Source organism: Cryptomeria japonica, chromosome 11 (assembly GCF_030272615.1).
Source record: "Cryptomeria japonica chromosome 11, Sugi_1.0, whole genome shotgun sequence".
In the NCBI taxonomy this organism is placed as follows: domain Eukaryota; kingdom Viridiplantae; phylum Streptophyta; class Pinopsida; order Cupressales; family Cupressaceae; genus Cryptomeria; species Cryptomeria japonica.
The window spans coordinates 544,051,554-544,069,032 of NC_081415.1; the positions used below are offsets into that span (position 1 = coordinate 544,051,554).

The following is a 17,479-nucleotide window of genomic DNA, read 5'->3' on the forward strand; positions in this document are numbered from 1 at the left end:
TGATTGGTCCTCTCTAAACTTCAATCCAATTCCTCCTAAGAGTAAACTCTCTTTTTAACATACACATGGATGCAATGGAAAAATTCTTGAATGTGAGCAACAAAGTCATGAGAAATCACACTTTCCTTTGTCAACATCTTCTTCTCCATTGTCTTGTAAATCCACACCTTCTCATTCTAATTTCGAGTTACAACAAGAAAATGTGTTGACCAATATTCTAAATTCCAACTCAACATCTCCTCTTTGTCCTAAATGAATAATAAAACATAAATAACATTCTCAAACTTCTTCTTTTTGTAAATATCATCAAACCCATGGCCATTCTACTAATGAGTGTCAAGATTTGAAAAAACAAATACAACATTACATTGATTCAGGCATGTTAAAAATAACATCTAACAGTGAATGGCATATTCATCATGATCATTTAAAATAACATTCAAGTTCCTATAATGTTGCTCCTCACTATGTGACATAGTTAGCCTACCTATTGGGGGGCACCTTGTCATTCATGGTGGTACAATTTTAGGTACAATCATATGTAGTGAACAACATAATAGTTTATTTATTCTTGCCTCTATGCTTGGGGGGAAATAATATTCCTTTTCCTCTTTCTTAGGTTTCACTACTTTCTTTATGGAGTACATTATTCATAAAATTGATGTCCTTTCTTGCATGGAGTTCTACTTCATGTGAGCACACGTCTGTTCTGTGAGTGGGATATTTTCCTTGCTTGAAATGGTAGGTCTATTATGAATAATCTCTCCTTAGAGAACTTTTGTGAACCTTCTTCTTCTTTCTCTCTCTTTGTAAATTACCTCTTCTATGGTGTTATTCATACCTTGATGTCCTTTCTTGAATGGTGTTATCCTTCATGCGAGCGCATGTCTATTCCTTGGTTAGGCTATATTCCTTGCTTGAAACGGTGTGTCTCTTATGAGTAATATCTCTCTAGAAGTTGTGTAATTCTTCTTATTGTCCTACACTTGGGGGGCAATTATCTCTCTCCCTCTCTCTTTCTCTAAGGATCCACTCTTTCCTATTTTGTGGATGGTGTGAGTTTTATTACTTGATGTCATTCCTTGTGTGAAGTTTTTGTTGTTTTCCCAAGGGTTCTCTCTTATATAAAAGGTGTAAGTCCTTGACTACAATCTCTTTCATACCTAGTAATGTACATCTATAATAAATTCACCCATCCCCATTGGGATAAAAATGAGTCATCCTTCATCAAGAATCCCTTTCACCTAACAATAGGAGGAAGGATTGAATTTTTGTTCTCTTCTGTGCTTCATTCTAGAAGATGTTATATTTGTCTAAGATAGTTCTCCTCTTGGAGGTAGATGTCTTTTGAGAAAAGATCTCTTCTCCTCTAAGGATCTCCTTTACACTTATAGAAAGATATCTCTTTTCAACTATCTTATCCTTGCTTGAAGAGTATTCCCTCTCTTGCTTGGAGTTATGACATTGTTGCATGATGGATATCTTCTTGGTTTCTAAGGTAGGTATCCTTGTTCTAGTTTCCTTAAGATATCAACATTAAACTATGTTGACATCTTAAGGGGGGGCACCCATACTACTCATTTTGTATTATATTTCTCTTGCACATTGTATCTCTTATATAGTGGGTCATTCTTGGAACCAAAGGCCATCCTTTTAGAGAGAGATGTCACCACTTTTATCTTATATAGTGGGTCATTCTTTGAACTAGAGGGAAGCCTCTTAGAGTGAGATGTCACCACTTTTCTCTTATACAAGGGGTCATTCTCGGAACTAGAGGGCAGCCTCTTAGAGTGAGATTTTGCCTCTTTTCTCTTATACAGTGGGTCATTCTCAGAACCAGAGGGCAACCTCTTAGAGAGAGATGTCACCACTTTTCTCTTATATAGTGGGTCATTCTTGGAACCAAAGGATAACCTCTTAGAGTGAGATGTCACCACTTTTCTCTTATACAGGGTGATTATTCTTGGAACCAGAGCATAGTCTCTTAGAGCAAGATGTCACACCTTTCCTGACATTTGTACTAGACGTCTTATATAGGTTGTAGCATACTTGGGCATAGACTCCAATGAGATGCTTCACACACACGTGCACAAGGTTGAGTGGAACTAATGATGTTCTCACTCTCCTCCCTTACATGGGTCACCTAGATAGAATCTAGGGGCTAGTTTTCCATGTCCTTTTCTCTCCATGGATCGCCTAGTTTTTGGGGTGAGATGCCCATGGTTCCTTTTGTTCACCTTTCTTCTCATGGATCACCAAAGTGTGTATTCATCTTCTCTCTCTTCTTCCTCTCATGAACTCATAGTTTTACTATTGATGGTTCATGGATGATGTCATTTTTTCTCTTTTATGTGATTATATGTGTTCATAAGATGGCATTTTTTGTTTCAAGAATGATATTAGTTGATTGAGACATTTTTCATATCGAGATCTCTTCAGCTAGTTGACTTGAGGTCTTAAGATATTAGCTTTTGTTGCATGCCTTTTTATGTGCACTTGCATATGCTTGAGTGAGTTAGGATCCTAAGATTGGGGGCTTTCTTCCTTGAGATTAGTGACGTCTTATACTCCTTGTGATCTTGCTCTGCATCTCTCATGTTCATCTCTCTTTCTTCTACTTTACCAGTAGTATTGGCATAAGTCATACTCCCACTAAAGTGGGGGCTAAATATAGTGTCATAAAATTATGACCCTTGCAATTTTAACGATGTTTTAGGTCCTCACCCTAGCAAATGCATCTCCCTGCTCAATTGGGACCCCTCTCTACATCATTCTTTTAGACCTCCTCCTATTTCAGCTCTTGTATCACCTCATAACCCTGTCCAAGCCCCAAAATAGGGTAGGACAAGGGTGTGGCACCCCTCTCCCCCTTGGATAGGGGCATGGCACTCCTATCCCCTTGGACAGGGATGTGAAGCCCTTGTCCTCCCTCTTTGTGTGGCCCCAAAATGGGTCCATCTGACCCTTATTTTCTATTTGGGATTTAGTTTCCCCTATGTCAGCCTTTGGTGAGAGGAAAATTAAACCCTCCAAGGAAAGTATAAAAGGGGATCTAGTCCTCTCATTTTCATAAGCAGAAAATAAGAAAATAATTGGAAAAACAAGTGGAAGGTCTCCATTATCGTCATGAAGCGTTCAAGTGTTCAAGTCTTCAAGCATCCATCAAGTCTTCTTCTTCATGTGTCTTCTTCATTCATCCATTGGAGCAACATTACAACATTCATTTGCAAGCATGTGTGTGTATTAGGGTTTTGTCATGTTGCATGTCATTTCACACAACACTTGTGATTACATTTAAGAAGCATAGCAACCATCATCAACAAATTGCAAATCTACAAGGTATACATTTCCATTATAAGCATTTGCAATTACTTTCTTTCAAGGTTGATTCCTCAACTAGGATTTGACTATGGCAAACCCCTATCCACAATCCTTCTTCCCTTCTTTTTTGTGTATAATTTGCAAGTGCATGACTATAATTACAGATTTAGGATTCATTTGCAAAGACGGAAAAACCCTTTTTGACTTGCAGATTTTTTGGAGGATCGTGCATAACTTATGCATGGTCTCAATGAATTTTCTCCAAATTTACAAGGTAGGTCTGTATCAATCGAAATACCTCATATCCAAAGTTACAGAATGATCCCGAATTGGTAGCTCCTTATTTCACCCATTTTATCTTCATTTTCTGTATAGTCAACAAGTCAACTCTTCTACTTACAAAAGAGGTAAATTGCATTGCATCCTTGCAATTCACTTAGTATTTAGATCCTTATTCACTCTAGGGTTTGGATCTAGTGAATTCAACCCCTCTTTTTAATGTAAAGTATCTCCCAAGTGAAAATCATCCTAGTGATTTTATTTCTCTCTCCTAGGTGGGGAATCACTAGGGTTAAATTTTTCACTTTACACCCATAGAGCAGGATTGAGTTGTATGTGCCTATCTCGGCCTGCTTCATTGAAAACTTTTTTTAGAATTTTTAGGATTGTTTTGTTTGTTGCTTTTTCCTGACCATTGCTCAGAGGATAATATGGAGTTGCAAAATGGTGTTGACTATGGAACTGTTTGCAAAGTTCTACCACTTCGTAATTTTTGAAAGGTCTACCATTATATGTTACAATGCTCATTGGTATTCCATATCGACAAATAATGTAGTTCAAAATAACCTTAGCTATTTTCTTGCCTATAGTATAGGTCATAGGGATTACTTCAACCCATTTAGTGAAATATTTTGTGGTAGTGAGAATGAACTTATGTCCATTAGATGAACTAGGTTTGATCTTCCCTACTAAATCAAGTCCCCATTGTAAGAATGGCCATGGTGATGTTATTGGTTGAAGATATTGTGCTGGTGCATGGATTAGGAATCCATGGATCTAACATTGTTTGCATCTTTGCACATATTTGTATGAATCTTTCTCCATTGTCTACCAATAATAGTCTGTTCTCAATAGTTTTTTAGCTAGAGTTGGGTCTATGATATGGGCACCGCAAATGCCATCATGAAATTTTTGTAGAGGTACTCGTGCTTCATTGGCATTGAGACATCTAAGTAGAGTTGTATCCAAACCTCTTATGTATAGTGTATTTGCAATGAGTGTTTATCTAGAGGCCTATCTTATAAAAGTCTTCCTTTGATTAGATGAAAGGTTAGGTGGCATATATTGATCATGTAAATATGCATATATCTCTTGATACCAAGGAGATTCAGGTCCTACTATTGCACAAACATATTTTGAAGTTGGTATCTCATATGAAGGTACCATTAGCTATTCCACTGCAAACTCAAACTGAGTTCCATTGTTTGGCATATCAAGGAGAGATCCCATAGTTTCCATTGCATCCGTAGTTCGGCTTTGTGCCCTGGGGATTTTCTCAAATGTGATGTTGGTGAAATATAGGTTTAATTCATCTACCAAATGCTTATAAGGTGTTAGCTTGTTATCTTTGGTTTCATAATCATCATTTACCTAATTTATAATGAGTTGAGAGTCACCATATACTTGTAGGTCCTTTATTTTCCATTGGACTGTTGTTTGAAGTCATATGACCAAAGCTTCATACTTGGCTATGTTTTTTGTGCATGTGAAGATTATTCTAAATGACTTGGGTATAGAGTCACCTTGAGGTGTGCTAAAAATAATTCCTGCCCCTGCTCCATGGTTTGTATGTGATCCATCAAAGAATAATTTTCATTCGTCAGATATTATGACTATAAAGACAAACTCATCTGGAAAGTCTATCAACATAGGATGGTGGTCTATCATTGGTGCTTCTGCCAATTGAATTGCAATAATTTTCCCTTTGATGCCTTTCCTATCAACATATTCAATGTCGAATTCACTAAGGATTATTACCCATTTGGCCAACCTTCAGGTCAGTGCATATCTTCTTAAAAGGTACTTGAGTGGATCGAATTTTGCAATAAGCTAGATCTTGTGACTGATCATGTAGTGTCTTAACTTCTGGGAGGCAAATACCACTGCTAGGCATGCACGCTCAATAGTAATGTAGTTCAATTTATACCTTACAAGAGTTCTATTGATATAGTAGATTGCTCGTTCTTTCCCTTGATCATTGTGTTGGGCTAAAAGAGAACCCAAAGGTGAGTTGGTAGCTGATATATACAAGAGTAACGGTCTTCTATGGATTGGTGGTATCAAAATTGGCATGGTCAATAGATAGTCTTTTAAAGCTTGAAATGCCTCTTGGCATTATTCTGACCATTTGAATGTAACACCTTTCTTCAAAAGGTGTTGAAATGGGTGGCACTTATCTGCCAATTGTGCTATGAAGTGTTGAATGGATTGAAGCCAACCTTGTAGACTTATGAGTTGTTTAAGTGTTGTTGGTGTTAGCATTTCTCAGATGGCTTTCACCTTTTCAAGATCTACCTCTATTCCTCTATTTGATACTATGAACCCTAACAACTTTCCAATTGTTACACCAAACACACACTTCTTTGGATTTAACATTACCTTGTATTGTTCCAATCTATCGAATATTTTTGCCAAGACCTCTAAATGATTTTCTTTGTTTTGTGATTTTTCTAGGATATCATCGACATAGTCTTCATGAAATCATGTATCATATCATGAAATAATGTGTTCATATCTCTTTGATGCGTTGCTCCTACATTTTTTAGACCAAAGGGCATTACATTCTAGCAGTAGGTACCCCAAGGACAAGTGAATGTTATTTTAGCTTGGTCCTCAGGTGTTATTCTGATCTAATTATAGCTAAAAATACCATCCACAAGTGATAGCATTTCATTCCCTGTTGTAAGATCTACAATCATGTCAATGTTTGGGAGTGGGAAATCATCTTTAGGAAAATCCTTTTTAAGATCTTTCAAATTTGTACAGATCTAGATGCCCCTATAGTGTTTAGTCACTGAGACTAAATTGGAAATCCACTTTGCATAATCAATAGGTCTGATGAAGCCCACATCTAATAGTTTCTGCAATTTGATCTTGACTAGTAAGGCTATACGAGGATGCATTTTTTTCATTTTTTTCTTGTATGGCTTTACTCCTGGTAAGAGAGGTAAGTGATGTAGTATCAATGCAGGGTCCAATCTTGGCATATCTACATAAGACCATGCAAAATTGATGGGTCTTTGCTTGAAGAAGCTGATGAAGTTTTCTTTCTCCACATGGTTTAGATATTTTGCTAGATGGATCTTTTTATATTTGTTGAATCACCAATGTTGAATTCTTTTGTTTCCTCCATAAGAAGTGATGATTGTTCTCTATCACTAGGAAGATCATCCAGTCTTCCTCTAGTCATTGTTTTCATCTCCTCTAATTCATTTGGATTCAACAATGAGATAGCCTCACCAAAGTATGTTGTTCTATCCAAGTCTATTGCAAATCCTGCCTTATGATCCCCACAAGGAAACCCTTCTCTAATACCAAGGAATTTTGCAATAGCTTCGTCATTCTTGAACCAGTCTAGATTTGGTGAATCCTCTTGCCCCCAATCAATTAGATGTGAATGTACAAGGGGTAAATCTTTGCTTCTGTCTGCTAGAGAATTATCTGACACCATGCAAACCTGGTTGTTCTAAAAATATTTGTTTTTAGGGTCAATGGAGATGGTTTCTACCATTGTCTCCCCTTCACTAATTGCATTGATTGTGTAACCGTATGCAACCTTGGTGTAGTTGACCGTATTGTCCTATCCTTTGGATGTAGACGCTTCTCCTTTATTATGCTTCACAAAAGGGTCTTTGTATATGATGTGTTCTTGGTTTGTTGATCCTTTATCTATATCTACTGTTACATCATCTTGATCTATCAGGTCCTGGATGAGATTATTTATCTTGTAACAACTAGATGTTTTGTGTCCCTCGAAGTGATGATAATCACAAAATCATTGTCATTCCACCAGGCTAGTTTGAATGGGCCCAGTTCATATTGTCTTTCTTCTAGCAAGGTGATCATGTTTGATTGTATCAACTTCTTTAGAGTGGTCTCAATAGGTTCCCCCAAAGGTGTAAAATTTCTCTTTGGTGCCATATTTCTCAAAGGTCTAACTACATTAGATTGGACTGCACTAGTAGTGGCTATAGTTGCATTATTTGCTTGTGACTGATTCACATTTTGGTTCGGTCCTTGTAATGATTGTGTGAGTTGAGCTCTATTGACCACCCTTGCATCAACCACACCATCATTTGTAATGTTCTTGTTCCTTGACCAAATTTGGGTTCATCTACACTTGCATTGTTGGGTGCTCCTGAATCTTTACCATTTCTTATGATACCTTGCTCCAACAATCCCTTCTCACATTTGAGACCTTTTTCTATGATATCCTTGAACGTATCAAAACATTACATTTGCAAAGGATATTTAACCGGTGGAAGTAGGTTTTCACTAAATATGTCCACTTGTTCTGCCTCTAGTATATTTCTTGGATACATTCGATACAGTGCCCTCCATATTTGCAAGAATGTAGCAAAGGTCGTTGTTTCTTTCTACTTTGTGGTGCACAAATATATCAGGATCACTGGATTGTCTATATTATGAGAGAATTTTGAGATAAACAACTCTGATAGCTCTCCCCATGAAGTAATTTTAGGGGGTAGATGTGGGAACCATTCTAGTGCGGGCCCTCAAAGACTCTTAGGAAATAGTCTTAGTAGATATGTGTCTTCGTGTGCGACTTCTATGCAAGATTTGAAAAATTCTCTTATATGATCTCTTGGATTACCCTTTCCTTTGTATTTATCAAACTTAGGTGTCTCAAAGTGTGGAGGAAAGGGTGACATATATAGAGATCTATCATAGGGATAAAGCCTGATATCTTCTATTGTGTAGCTTTCTTGTCCTTGCTTGTATTCTCACCATTTTCTTTTGTAAGTTTTGAACTTGCTGAGCCAAAACTTCTATTTTTGTCAAGGGTATGCCTAATCATATATGTTTATGACATATGGTGAAGAGATGGTGTATACCGGTGTTTTTGAAGATGCTTGACTTTGCACTATATGGAAACCACTACTATGTGTTGTGAAGTAGGTAAACTAAGGCATTGTGTTAGCCTAAGTAGACCCAAAGGGATTGGTATGTCCATGTTGTATCCCTTGGTTACTAGTTATAAATCTTGTTGATACTGATGTAGTTACTTGTGGAGTACCAATGGCTTGTGAGTTGAATTCACGTTGGTATCACTATTGTTTCTTAGGGATAAATTAATTGTCAAGATAATCAAATGTAAAAGAGCAAATCACAACTCTAAATCTAATTAAAATTAACTCCTAAATGATAATGAAATAATGCTAAATCAATTGAATAATGAATTAAATCTAATTGAACTCCCTCAATTAATGTAACAAGGCTTCCATTGATCTTCTCCATAATTGTTGGTTGATTGGCTCTGAGGTGTTGCACTGAAATTCCTGCATAAGATAGACAATTATTTCTCTTTAGGTTGTATTCTTGTGTTGAAAATCTATATAAGCAACATCATTTTCTCATTTCAAGCTAGAATCATAGTCTTCAAAATAATTGTCTATCTTATGCAAGAATTTTAGTGCAACACCCTTGTTTCTTAGGGGTAAATTAATCATCAAGGAAATCATATGTAAAAGAGCAAATCACAACTCTAAATCTAACTAAAATTAACTCCTAAATGACTAAAATAATACTAAATCAATTTAATAATGAATGAAATATAATTAAACTCTCTCAATTGATGTAACAAGGCTTCCATTTCTCTTCTCCATAATTATTGGTTGATTAACTCTCAGGTGTTACACTGAAATGTTTTATTCATAGTTCCAACGGCTAGGGAACTATGAATGCACACCCTTTCCTATAATCTCCAACATTTATCACCTTGCAGAATAATGGAAGTATGCATTCATAGGGCCCCTACTATTCGTGAGTGGGGAAATAGGGTGGGGGGTTATATTATCATTGAAAAATTAATTCCCACCTACCCCCTGCATAGCCGAACAATTCGCCCTCCCACCTTTTTTCAGGGCTAAAGCAGGGGTGGGCCCCTACTATATTCTATGGTGGAGGATATAGTAGGAGGGCTTCTACTATTCTAAGGTAGTCGAAGGTGTTTAATTATTCTACAGGGTGATAACTATGCCCCCTTATTGTAGCAAGCTTATTAATTGTTTATTGTAGCTAGCTAATTAATTGCCCCATACACAGAACTATCCCATATCAAGTTAAGGGTGGGGTGGGTTGACAATACTCGAAGAAATAGAATGGAGTGGAGTTGTTTATGACTCAGAGGTAGTCTCATCACTTGGTAGATCCAAGTCCATGGCCTATTTTGGTTTCACTCAGAGCTTTGGCAACTACAGTTGGAGGTGCTATGTACATGCACTCATTCATGGGGGGTTCAATACTCCTCAGTTTGGGCTTGATCTTCTTCCTATATACCATGTCTATACATTGGCACAATGTGATACGTGAATCCACATTGGAGGGACATCACACCAAAGTCATATAATTCGGACTTCGATATGGTTTTATTCCAATCATCATATCGGAGGTCATGTCCCCCTTCGCTTTCTTCCAGGATTTTTTCCATTTCCCTTTGGCACCTGTGGTAGAAATTGGAGGTATATGGCCCCCAAAAGGGATTGGGGTTTTGAATCCTTGAGAAATACCTTCTCCTAATATGCATATTCCCCTTTCATCTGGAGCTGCCATAACTTGGGCTCATCATGCTATACTTATGGGGAAGGAGTGACAATTAGTTTACGCTTTAGTAGCCACCATTTCACTGGCTCTAGTACTCAGTGGGTTCCAAGGAATGGATTATTCTCAAGTACCTTTCACTATCTTAGATGGTATTCACGGTCCTATGTCCTTCTCAACAACTGGGTTTCATGGTTTTCATGTGATTATAGGGACACTTTTCCCAATCATATGTTGTATTCACCAATATCTGGGTCATTTGACCAAGGGGCATCATGTTGGCTTTGAAGTAGCTGCATGGTACTGGCATTTCATAGATGTGGTTCAGTCATTCCCATTTGTCTCTATCCATTGGTGGGAAGGTCTATGTGTTGGAACCCTAAAATTTTCAAATTTTAGAATTCTAGATTCATGCTAAAAAATGGATTTATATGTTCAATCATGTATAACATTTATAATCAGGTAGGTTCATCCAATTCTAACTTTTAGAGACCAAGTCTGGTGCATCCATCAAGAGGTTAGCTCAAGGTATGTATATGTTTCAAAAATTCCACAATCAAGCTAGGTATACCTTTTTGAACCATAATTCTTTTTCATCTCAACACTATCAGGTCAAATTAATTATTCTTTTGTATTTCATGTATATCTGAGGACCTACGTTTCAAATTTAGGATTCATATGAGATTATTTGATATGCTGTCTAAAGTAAATCTAAATGCAATTTCTTCAAATTTGTAGTATACAATTTCAAAAGTTTTATCAAGTGATCATAGTAAAAGACTAACGAATTCCTTTTTGCAGGAGTATCATGCTAAACGAATTACATCTTGAATCCCTATTTTTGGATTTTACATTTTTACATGAAAGTCGTTTTATTTGTATCTTATAATTATTTTTCTTAAGTATAATATTAATTGAAAATATTTAATGTTAATATTATACTTGTCCTCCAATTAATATTATTGTTTTTAAATTATTTGTATTGTGAAACTATATGATGCCAACACTATTTCAAGTTTGTGTTACGTGCAGAAGGAGCTAAAAAGGTTTTGTATCACGAAAAAATAAAAAAGGTTTATTATGTATTATGGGGTTTCAATTTTATTTAAAATCATTTTATCCTACTGAATAAAATGCCAATATCTTTTGAAATCATTTCAATAAATTGATTTAAAAATCTACAAGCATCTTTTGAGGCACGTTTTCAATCAACCAAGGAGTTTTATTTCTAGAGGTAAATTTGTTTAATCTTTTAAAGTGTAAGGTGGGGCCCGATGGGTGAAACCCATCGGGTATCAACATAGGCATTTGAGATCCCTCCCAATCCCCGATAGGGAAACCATTATTAGCACAAATAATGTAGGCAATTATGTTGCTGCTCTAATGGCACATTTAGCTCCCAAGACCAAGGTGCTTAGGGATGGCAGATGGCAAGATGAAGATGCTTCTATCCTTGTTCCTGGGGATATAATTAGCATTAATTTGGGAGATATCATTCCTGCTTGCTAGGTTGCATGAAGGAGACCCTTTAAAGATTGATCAGTCTTCTCTAACAGGAGAATCTCTCCCAGTAACTAAGAATCTCGGGGATGTATACTTTGGCTCTACATGCAAACAGTGAGAGATTGAGGCAGTTATTATTGCCACTGGAGTCCACACTTTCTTTGGAAATAACAGAGTTAGGATTAACAATTTGTTGGTGCTACTGATGGGGGGAATTCCAATGCCCACGGTTTTGTCTATAACTATGGCCATCAGCTCATACAAGCTCTCACAACAGGGGGGTATCACAAATAGAATGACTACCATTGAAGAGATGGCTACAATGAATGTCCTTTGAAATGATAAAACTGGAACACTGACTCTCAATAAGTTGAGCATTGATAAAAGTCTATTCGAGGCATTTCTCGTTGGAGTGGTCAGAGATTATGTGTTACTTCTGGTTGCTAGAGCTTCGAGAACAAAGAATCAAGATTCCATTGATGCAACTATGGTGGGAATGCTAGCAGATCCTAAGGAGGCTCGAGCAGGCATCAGGGAAGTCCATTTCCTAACATTTAACCCAGTAGACAAGCATATAGCATTCACTAATATTGGTTATGAAGGAAATTGGCATCGAGCCAGTAAAGGAGCTCCTAAGCAGATTCTTGATCTCTACAACAGTCGAGAAGCTCTGAGAAGTAAGGTGCATGGCATCATGGATAAGTTTACAGATCGTGGGCTGAGATCCCTTGCTATGGCTAGACAACAAGTTCCAGAAAATAGTAATGAGAGTGCAGGAGACCCATGTAAATTTGTCGGAGTAACATTGGGACTTCAGGAGGAATAGAAAAAGGCTATTCCAACCCCCGATGAAGATAAAAGAGCATGTGGGGATATTGGTGTGAATTATACCGATAAAATAACAAAAGAAAAAGGCATCGGGTGATCGGTAGAGCAATAAAATACTTACCTCGATGAGCCGATGAGGAAGACTTATGTCATCGAGCTATCGACATAATTAAAAATGTTCTACCTCGACATTGGAAAGCTACACCGATGGAAATCAAGTGGAAGATGTTACAAGCAGGAGTAAATAGATTTTTTGAGGGAGTATTCCTTATCCAATCATAATGTTTTGATATTCTATTTTGGATATAATGTTTATTATTTGCAAAAGTATTTTGAGGAAAATTTATTTATAACATATGATATAGTCATGATAATGCTTCAATGTTATTGCCTTCTAGAGAGTATAAAGAAATATATTTTGTCAAGAAGGGAATTATGACAACAGGAAGTATTTCTTACCTAAATTTAATATAACATTCTGATATTATGATTTGGGATATAGCTTTATCATTTGTAGAGGCATTCTGGAAAGTAACTCTATTTATTATATTTTGATGTAAATAATAATTTAATATTATTTATTACTTTTCAGATAGTACTACGGTGTTCATTTTGTCAAAAAAGAAAAATGCATTTGACATACTTGACTTGAGTGACCTTTAAATATTTAGCATGTCATCTTATATCATTTTCATTTGAATGATCTTTTTTATCCTAATTCATTAAAATTAAAATATATACATTAGGGTGAAATTTATTATTTTTGAATATTAAAGCCAAAGGATGAACGTCTTCTTTTATAAGTAATATTTTTTCAAAGGTTTAAAATACTTAGATGCAAATGGATTATCTTTAAAAAGTATTTATATAAAAAAAGGGGATTATTAATCTTAGAAAAGCAAAACCTAATCAAGAGTGATATATGGTTTATCAATGAATTTGATTGGTTTAATTTGTGTGCAGGATATTTTATCACGGTGTTGTATTGTAAAATAATTAAATCATTTTATTATATATTTTACCCTTTAAAATTCATTGAATCATTTATATTAGGGTAAATATTTTTTATTTTTCAAAAAGCATAATGTGAATATTATTGATTACAATAGGATACACTTTTACCAAAAGGGGAAAATCCTTATTTCATTTTTCTATATTGTATTGTTTTTGATAAGGCAAAGTCTTGGTCAAAGGAAGTAATTGCAGTTTATTTATAAATTCCTTTTGACATATAGTAAAAGAAATGAATTATACATAATTATCGAATAAATGATTTTCTCTTCTATAAATATGTTTACCCTAATTATTGAATTGAACACTTTTTACATTAGGGTAAATAATTATAATGTTTTTAAGCATTGAAGTGTAATTATTGTTATTTTGAGAAAATGTACTTTTACCACAAACAAAGTGATGAAATTGCATTTATTAAAGATGAATATTAATGCTATAATGCAATCCTTTCATATGCATATTTTTTGCTTTATGTGTATAAATTAAATATTTTTATTAGGGTATATTATTCATATCATGTATTTAATGGTTTGATTTGTATTTGCAAGGGTGTGTCCATGTGATAAAATATTTCCAACCTATTTTATATTGCCCTAAAAGGTGAAAAGAGTATTAAAAGTTTTTCCATGGATATTATTTTTACACAGGGAAGTATATGCTTTTATTTGCTATATAAAATCTTTTACCTTATGTTATTTAATGAGAACTACTATTAGGGAAAATTATTACAAGTATAAAATACTTTGATTTAAGTGAATTATCCTAAAACAAGTATTTTACATAAAGGATTATTACCTAATCAAAGGTAAGATATAGTTAATGGTCAAATCAAAGGGATTTGATTGGTTTGTCTAATGTGCAGGAGATATTGAGAAGATGATGACTATTTGCCGAGGAATTGTATCAAGGCAAAAAATAAGAGATACATTATTAAAGCATCATTAGTATGAATATTTTAGGGTTTTCTTGTAATTATCTTTGTAAACCAAAGGGTGTGTCCTTTGGGAATGCAACTGTCTATAACTCCCTCATGCATATGAAAGGGTGTGTCCTTTCATATGTGCCTTTTGATTCATATATTTAGAGGGAGTCAATTTTATAGAGGAAGGAGATATTTTCATAGAACATCATGCTACTGTAAGGATTGAAAGTCGTTTGTACTAGGGAAGTCTATAGGAAGAAGACGTACCATTTTGTGCAAGTAATTTGTAATGAAGTATCTGCAAGTGCAGCTTATGTATGCAATTATTTCCTGAAGGTTAACATACAAGGTTCGTTGTTTCTTTTCCAAATATTGTGCACACTTTTGTGTTGATGATTATCTTTGTCCTCTTGATAAATCTGTGTATAGATTTGCTATGATGTGAATCACATGTTGTTGCATTAAGTGAAAGATTGAGTTTTTATCGTGTGTGTAACACATCCTGAACCTTCATAGTTGATGAGAAATTGTCTCTTGAGTTGATAAGATATTCTGTCCACAAAGTGTCATATATATATCCCTGGATAAAGGCACTGGTCTGTTATTGATTTTTTAAGGTTTTGATCTGTATGCATTCAAGGTCCTTGATAGAAAAACATTCTTCCAAATCCTATATGAACTGATCTATGCATATGTCTTTTAGGTCCTGAAAGCAATCTCATTCTCAATATACATTCACAATCATTTCTTTTCAAGGGCATTTATTTAAAGCACACAATAAAGCATAATTACAGACAACAATTTGCTAGTTTGTAATTTGCTAAAAGGTTTAAATCCAGTTTAAATAATCTATTTTGTGTTTGAGACTATGAGATACACTCACCTAGGTTTAGTGGAGCTTGAAATGCAGAGGGATTTAGTCTTTAACTATCCCTGTTTGTTTGCCAAGGATGATTCGATTGCTTGAGGATTTGGTAAATCCTTAAGTTTTCCAATCTATGGTTTTGGGAACCAACACTACGAAGGGATGCATTATAGATAGGGGTGGATTGGGAAATGAGAGCTTATTGATGAGGAGAGGATGCATTATAGATAGGTGTGGATTGGGATATGAACTCTTTAGATTGGGGACAGAGATAACCCAAGATAGAAAAGGAAGCCTTTTGGTTGTTGCTTCCCTACTCCCTTTGATGATCATATCAGACAAAGTTTATCTCACTTTGCTACTCGATATATATTCATTCTGGCATATTCATGTAGGGATCAAAGAGATTATGGTAGATCATGTTCACCTGGGAATGACCTGAAATTGGATTTTCATCCTTTTGGAATTGTTCTTTTTAATTGTAATGAAAGATGTTTTCCCATTTCTATCTCGCTTATTCCACCATGAATGGAATAGCCCAAAGGTCAATCATTAGGTTATTCTCTCGACCTCCCCCCACCCCCTACCCCTACAGGGGTGGGTGGGAGGAGGTAGAGGCCCCCTACCCTTGCATGGAGGGATGGATGGGAGGATAAGGATAAAGTAGGGGCAGAGGGAAGTCCCCTCTCTATAGCCCCTATGGGGTCCTCTACATGCATAGTAGCCACAACTCCCCCCCCCAATTAGAATCCCCCCCAAGAATTCTAGCTATAGTGTTGGGTAGCCTGCCCCTACTATAGATAGGCCTAGGGGGTGGATAGGGCATCAGGGAAATAGTACCTGGTGTGTCTGCGTGGGGGGAACCCCCTAGGGAGGGGGAAATAAGGGGTCTCTCCTGGGCTAGGTGGAAGAAACTATTGGTATACCAAGGTGGGCCTGCAGCAAATCCCTAAGTATCCCCAAGTTCTGGGGTTGATGTGACTAAGTGGGATCCCCTAGTGGCCTACATTGGTGAAGCGGATATAAGTCGTAAGCAACTATAGTTTTTGTTTGGCCCCTTTCCCTATCCACCCTATCTATAGTGAGGGTGGGAAATATATCCCCTCTACAGGGTGGGGGGGGCCTAGTATTCTATGGCTAGTTGTTGAAGTAGGGTGAGAATTGAACAACTATAATTCCTTATGAATGCACATTGAGGGGTGGGCCCCTACAATAAAAATTCTCTACATGCACTAGCAATATAAATACCCTCTGCATGAACCAACAATGGTATATACCATCCTGACTTCTATAGTAACCTCCCTATTCACAAGCCCTTCTCCTTACCCTTATAATAGTAGGCGGAGGGGGAGGGCCCATAGAAACCCTCCCTATTCATAGGCCCTTCCCATTACCCTTATAATAGTAGGGGTAGGGGTAGGGGCCATAGCAACCCTCTGCATGCACTAGAAATATACATACCCTTTGAACCAGATAATAGAATAGTAGGGCCCCTTACCTTAAAATAGTAGGGGTAGGGGTAGGATCCATAGAAGCCCTCTGAACTAGCAATATACATACCCTTTGCATGCATCAACAATACAATAGTATCCCTCTACATTCACCTAAATTATATATAACCCTCTGCATTCACTATGTAGAAGATCCTTCCCCTTCCCCGACATAATAGTAGGGGGTAGGGGTTACTATTCTAAAGCACTAGAATTGGAGGGTCATAATAGAATAATAGGTCAGATTCATGTTGCTTGTGCATGCCCATAAAATAGTAGGGGGGAAATTTTTTTCCCAACTGATTGAAAAATGGCATATAGTTTGGCAATTCTAGTTGGAGGCATGTTACGTATAGAATCTTCAAGAATAGGGATCCCCCTCCTACTAAAATAGTTATATAATTTACTTGGGTATCTTGCCCTATTATTTGAAAGGGCAACTGCAATGGTATTCACCAACAACCATGAAAGAAGTCTCATGTTGAAAACCCTAGTGAGCCTGTAAATGATCATGTGTGCACCCTAGATGATGATGATCTCAAAAACTATGAACACCTAAGACCGGAACAAGGCATTATCATTGTCTCCTTCCCATATGAATATCCTTCCTAAAGTGCTTGCACCTTGAAAGGGGAAGCAAGCACATAGACCTTCCAGTTTGGTTCTACAGATCTACTATAGAACTTGATAATTCATATA

General features: G+C 36.3%; 2 pseudogenes; both read left to right on the forward strand.

The window, feature by feature from the left end:
* The first annotated feature begins 9,736 nt into the window (after positions 1 to 9,736).
* LOC131860312 (cytochrome c oxidase subunit 3-like) lies at positions 9,737 to 10,973 on the forward strand (annotated as a pseudogene).
* Positions 10,974 to 11,432: 459 nt separating this feature from the next.
* On the forward strand, positions 11,433 to 16,969 carry LOC131041697 (plasma membrane ATPase-like; annotated as a pseudogene).
* The last annotated feature ends 510 nt before the right edge of the window (positions 16,970 to 17,479 follow it).